This window comes from Rhinolophus sinicus, chromosome 3, assembly GCF_057876585.1.
Source record: "Rhinolophus sinicus isolate RSI-liver-muscle chromosome 3, RSI-T2T, whole genome shotgun sequence".
NCBI classification, from domain to species: Eukaryota; Metazoa; Chordata; class Mammalia; order Chiroptera; family Rhinolophidae; genus Rhinolophus; species Rhinolophus sinicus.
The window spans coordinates 38,538,608-38,544,494 of record NC_142503.1 but is presented as its reverse complement, the minus strand read 5'-3'; the positions used below and the strand labels follow the sequence as shown (position 1 = coordinate 38,544,494).

General features: G+C 38.6%; 1 protein-coding gene across 2 annotated transcripts in view; it reads left to right on the top strand.

Annotated features, from left to right (window-relative positions):
• PDE4D (phosphodiesterase 4D) overlaps window positions 1–5,887 on the top strand; it is a 1,272,577-nt gene continuing 1,266,690 nt past the window's right edge. The window contains exon 1 of one of the 2 annotated variants that reach the window (XM_019743390.3): window positions 1–121. The gene's annotated coding sequence lies outside the window, so the exon portion shown is untranslated. The remainder of the gene's footprint in view (window positions 122–5,887) is intronic. The other variant, XM_074328918.2, reaches the window with a different exon arrangement.

The following is a 5,887-nucleotide window of genomic DNA, read 5'->3' as shown; positions in this document are numbered from 1 at the left end:
CCATCTCTTCTACCCGGAATATTCTCTGACATTTCTGACAAACCGTGAGCCTCTTAGCTTCCCTGCCTGAGAGAAATTATTCCGTTTGTTCATGCAGCCTGGGAGCCTCCTTATCTTTAAGGTATGGGGCAAAATATAGATGAAAATAGCCATGGTGGTAAGAGTAGTAGTAGTAGTAAAAACAAATGATTTTATGATAATAATTGCAGCTCACATTTGTCGAACTCCTTTTATGTGCTAAGCATTCTGTGTTCATTATGTTACTAACTCTTCACAATAACCTATGAGATAGATATTGTTATCAACTCAGTTTTCAGAAGGGGAAACTGAGGCTTAGAGAGGGTTATAAAACTTGTTGAAGGTGGTGACTCGTGGAGCTAGGGTTTAAACCTTGGCTGTTTGACTTCCGTGACCCATGCTTTTACTACTATTCATAAATATTTACCTGTGCCCATTCATATTGTTTTTGTCTGTGTCTGTCTCATCTTTCTCATGAGATTTCTGGAAGTCAAGTAATGTCTCTTTTCATTCTTTTATACCATGTCAGATTTCTGAAACCATAAATGAATAAATAAATCTTTTTTTATTGGCATTACCTCTTTGGGGAAAAGAATTCTCAAGCAAGCTGTAACTCAGCTAGATATTTGAATTAGAATGAATTTTCCCCAACAGCAGCGTACATACCACAGGCCATTTGGGTGGTGTCAGAGGTTTGAAGGTTTTGTTCAAGTTGTTCCTCTTTGTCATTTCCTGGACATACTTCTGAGTTACTTGAATTGGCTGATAGGGATTCTGAGTAGGAGAGATACAGACTGTTCACTTCCAAGTTATGTTAATGGCTGATAAAGATTTTAGAATAATTTTCAACAGGATAAGTCAGTACCCTAGGACTGAGTTATTTTGGTACATTAATTTCAACTTGTTTTAATGGCCGTTGGCCTCCTCCTGCTTCATGCCAATGGAGGCAACAGATTAATTGTCCATAAATAGTGGCTTGTCATGTCTTGTTGCTTAATTCTGGGTTTTATGAAGAACCAAGATAGATATTTGTCGATTAAGCACATGACTGCACTGTGTCCTCTATAGTCCTTCGGGTTCGTGTCTCACTCTAACAGCTCCAAAACTTTTTATGTAATCAAGTGATCAATGAATATATGTGTGATGATTCTGGGTTGTTAATTTTAGATGTCTTAAAATTACAGTCTCAACAGTAGCTCAGTTATTAATTGATTTGGGGGTTGTATTATGTCCCAGGGAAATACAGAGGAAGGAAGATTTTTAAGAGTATAAATTTCTCTGAGATATTAAAGAGAAAAGGATGCCACCAGTTGCCCACTCCATTCTTTAAATCGAGATGCAACATGGCACTTTCTTTCTTACTCTCTATCTGGGTCAAGAAGAAGTTGTGAGTCCTATTTATTCTTCACTTCTCTTATTCAGAAAAATTTGACAATTTCTGGTTTTAGTTCTCTCTCTCAAGCTTCTACCATTTATGGAAGATGATTTTCTGCCTGCCGTCTTAGACTAACGCGCCCAAAGGGAGGAAAGGCAGTGTGGGAGTTACCATGGTTACTTCCTCTCCCTTGCCATAGGTACTGACCCACCACTCATTTCTTTTTCTACTGTCCTGACTTCCTGTTGCACAGGTGTGTTGGATAGTCAGTAAGTACATGAGTTCTGGAATCACACTCTGTAGGTTTGAATTCATTATGTGACATGGGGCACACTTTTCAATCAAATGGGACAGTAGCACCTACTTTAGAAGGCTGACATAAGGATTCCCGTAAATCATCTTGCATTTAGTCCTTGTTAACGTGTCTAAATCTTAGTTAGTGGTCCCTAGATACTAGTTATGAATATTTTCTTTCACAGGTTCTGGTTTTTTGGCCTACTATGTCTGCCCCTTACGTTCTACATAACATGGTCAGAGTTATCTACATACAATGCTGTTTTGATCTTATTACGAGTTGGTGAAAAAAATAATAAAACCTTCAGTAGTTTCCCATGGCTGTGCAATCAAATACAAATCTCTCATTATGGTATTCAAGGTCTTCTGTAATGTTACCTGATTCTGTGGCTTTGACTGATGTCCCAATCTTCTACTTAGGAAGCTTTGCGTTGTAGCCACTAATTTGACAAGCACAGTGGGGATTTTGATAAAGGTGGTGTAGAGGATGTTGTGGGAAATGGTTGCTTTGGTGTTCTCCAGCATGCTACACCTACTGTATGCATTGCAAATTCTATGTATAAATCTTATTTCTCTAAATGTTAATTGCCTCAAGGGCAAGAACTTGGTCTTTGTGTCTGTGCAGCAAAGAGTTACGATAGCAGGCCTGAAGCTGCTACCCGTAGAAAGGCTAGCTTACAAGGTTGACCTTTGGCTGACATCTAGGAATTTGGTTCTCAGAGTGCTTTCAGTCAACAGTTAACTGATAAGTGTGGTTTATTGTGCCTGGAGTTTTGTACAAACAATATAGTTTATGGTTCACACTTGCTTCCCTTCTGGGAGTTTGGAATTTTTTTATGTTCTAGGCAGAGAGTGACTACAAGACCAACCCTCAATAAAATCCCCGAGCCCTGAGGCTCTGAGGAGCTTCACTAGGCTGATTCATTGTACACATGTTGTTGCATTTTTGTTGCTGGAGGACGTGTTCTCTGTGTGCTCTCTCATGGAGGGGAGAGAGCATAAGGAAGTCTATACAGGTAACCCCTGTATGATTTGGCACTTCTATAACATGGTTTCGCTCTAACACGGTTCGAGAACTGGGAAAAACCCTCATAACAACACGGCATCCTAGAACACGGTTTCACTCTAACATTGTTTGAGAATTAGAGAAATCCCCGAACAACATGGAGCGTAATAAGAGCTTTAAGAGCAAAAGATATCTCATTTGACATTTTTCATTTGAGTGTGGATGTCGTATCAGATTTGACTGCAGAATTTTAAAATTTATTAGAATTTTAAATCCATTTTGTTGGTGGAGTATTAAGTTCAGAGGATGAAGATACCTTGTTAAAAATAAAATGCCCTTGGTTAGTGGTACTTAGTAGTGATGATGAAGAAAACATTATTTAATACATATTAATATGTTACACTTTTGGTGAAAATTGCTTTAATAAAGATATTTGTCTTAATTATAAAAATATAATAGTATTTTTTTTTTTTTTAATTTTTGGAACCGAAACCATTTTTCTGTACTAGTTCTTTTTTTTGTATAACACAGTTTTGTATAACACGGCATTTTTAGGAACCTAACAACCGTGTTATTTGGGGGTTACCTGTATATGGAATCCTCTAGACTTCTCCCTGTGTCTCTTCCCCTTATTATCTGGCTGGGTATCCTTACTATATTGCTGTAGGAACTCTTAGCTGAAGTACAACTATAAGCTGAGTTCTGTGAGTTCTAGTAAATGTCCAAATGCAGGGGTGGTCTTGGGTACTGCTGACACAGTAGTCTTTCCAAAACAATTCTTATAGTAGGTGCTCAATAAATGTTTTGTGATCGAGTGTCATAAGTCTCTTAAACATTGTGGATGCTTAAGAAATTTAAGCACTTTCTTTTCTTTGTACTTTTTCCTATTTATTTAGGCAACTTTAAATATTATCTATATATCAGCAGGCCATCATTTGTGATGTAGAGTAGTTTTGAGATATTCTTCTTTCACTGCCTGCAAAGAATGGTTCTGGTTTTGCTTATTCATTTTTTTCCCATCTCAGTGTTTCAAGCCAGGTTTGAGATTGCCAGACCAGTTCTTTTGGGCTGTTGTGATGCAGAATCAAGGGAAAAGGAGGAACGAAAGAACTGAGGTTTGAGGACTAGGTCCGGGAGAGGAATTTTGGTGGAAGATCTAAAAAAGAGAGGAGCATGGAAAGAACTTGAATGATGCGAAGTAACCATATGAAAAAAAAAGAGGGTTTTATGAATTGTTGCTGTGGACTAAGATTCCCTTTCACAGTGTTTGAGAAATGGAAAAAGAGAATTTGTGGTTTTAAATGACTTCTTGGTTGCTGAGTTGTTTTTCTTTGATAATGATCCATACCGAAGACCAACGCATGGTTTTACAGTTCAGGTCTTAAGTTTTTCAATGATTTTACTTGAGCACAGGAACCATATATCATTTGTAGTTCTAAATTTAGCATGTGTAAATCCTCAGTAAGTTCTGCATGATACTGTCTGATTGCTTCATTCCCAAGCATTTATGGAATACCTTCGATGTGCCAGGTACCAAGTGCGGGGATACAGCAATGAGCGGACAGCGGTCGTTGGCCACATCATGGACGGGAGGCTGACTTGCACACGTGTATTTCCAATTCTCTGTGGTAAATACAGTGGCACAGGATGGGAGCCCAGGGGAGAGCATCTCTCATGCCTACCAGATCATTGCTCCCAACCTGGCTCCATGGTGCACAAGGAAAGAGCAACCTGGTTCACCTAAGTTAAGTACCAATTAGAAGAGTTTGAAGAGAGGATACGTGGCATGTGTAACGGGGAAGTAAGTCTTTCAGAGAAGAGCATCCAGCTGTCTTTCTGGAGCCTCTGCAAGGTGTCTTTGCAGTAGAATTCTCCAAGTTCTAAGGTTTAAACCTCAGCCTTTCAGGTCCAGAAACTTGATTTTGTGAGTCTACTGAGAGGGCATCTTCTTCTTAGGTGAGGACTCATATTAAGCAGCTAATGAGACTGATGTATCAGTGAGAATGACACATTGATTTGCAATGACAAAGACAATTGTCCCAGAAACCAAAATATTCATCAGCTGGACAATTATATTCTATTTCAACAGACAGACCTCATAGCAAATCAGTCAATAACCAGGCTTGATAAGCACAGAATCAGAACTAAGGAGTCCATTAAATGACCTGTGTGTCTTATGCCGGGTAAAGTGGGACATTCACCTCTATCTTAGGAACAGCCTTGGCCGAGAAATGTTAAACTCAAAATCTGCTGGTCAGGATTTCTTTCCATGTGGAGAGAGCTCGGGCAAGCACTGCCCACCTTTGCCTCTGTAGTTCTTACTTTCCTATGATTATATGAGTGATGACCACTCTTTGTACTGAGTCGTTTTCTTAATGAGATGTGCTTTTAATTGTATTATAAATAAGGCAAGTTCTGCTCATCCGGGAGCCATTGGCTCTCTTTAAGGTGACAAAACATATGGCTATCCTGATCATTAATTTTAAATAGTTTGAATTATGAACCTTGGAAGGGAATCTAATTTCCATGTTGTGGGGTTCGGCGGAAGAGGGGCATCTCACAGTAGCCTTGATGCAAATGCTGGTGGAGGAGCCCAGAGACACGGACCCTGCATTTCATGGCCTTGAGTTCACTGGTTTGTTTATCTAGTGATCCTGGTGAAGCACATATCATTTATTTTTCTCATTGTCTCATTAGCAATTTCCTTTGGTTGCTGCATGCTTGATTTCCCTAGAATTAAGTAGCATTAATAATTTTTGCAAATTATTGGCACTAACATAGAAGGGCCATCCATCTGCAGAGCAGGCCATACAAGTACAATGGTCAGAATCATAAATTCATAAGCTACCCATGAGTTTTAATTTTATACTTATCAACACTTACACAGAGTAAGTGATTTTCCCAAAGACACGCACCTAGATGGTGGTAGAAGTGCCATGATTTTGTAATTCATACTATTTTGCATGTATCTTATTTTATTGGTTCTATGTGCCAATCTCCCTGAAAGAGAATGTATATTTATTGCGTACAGGCCTTTGTGTCTTTATTGTTATATCTTTATTGCCTAACATATTACCTAGTGGTGAAAAAAGATTTGATGAATAAATGATTGGAGGATAATAAAAAAGTAAAGCACTTGGTTTTCTTCTTGGGTACTCATGAGATGTTTCTCCCATTATGTCACATACAAAAAA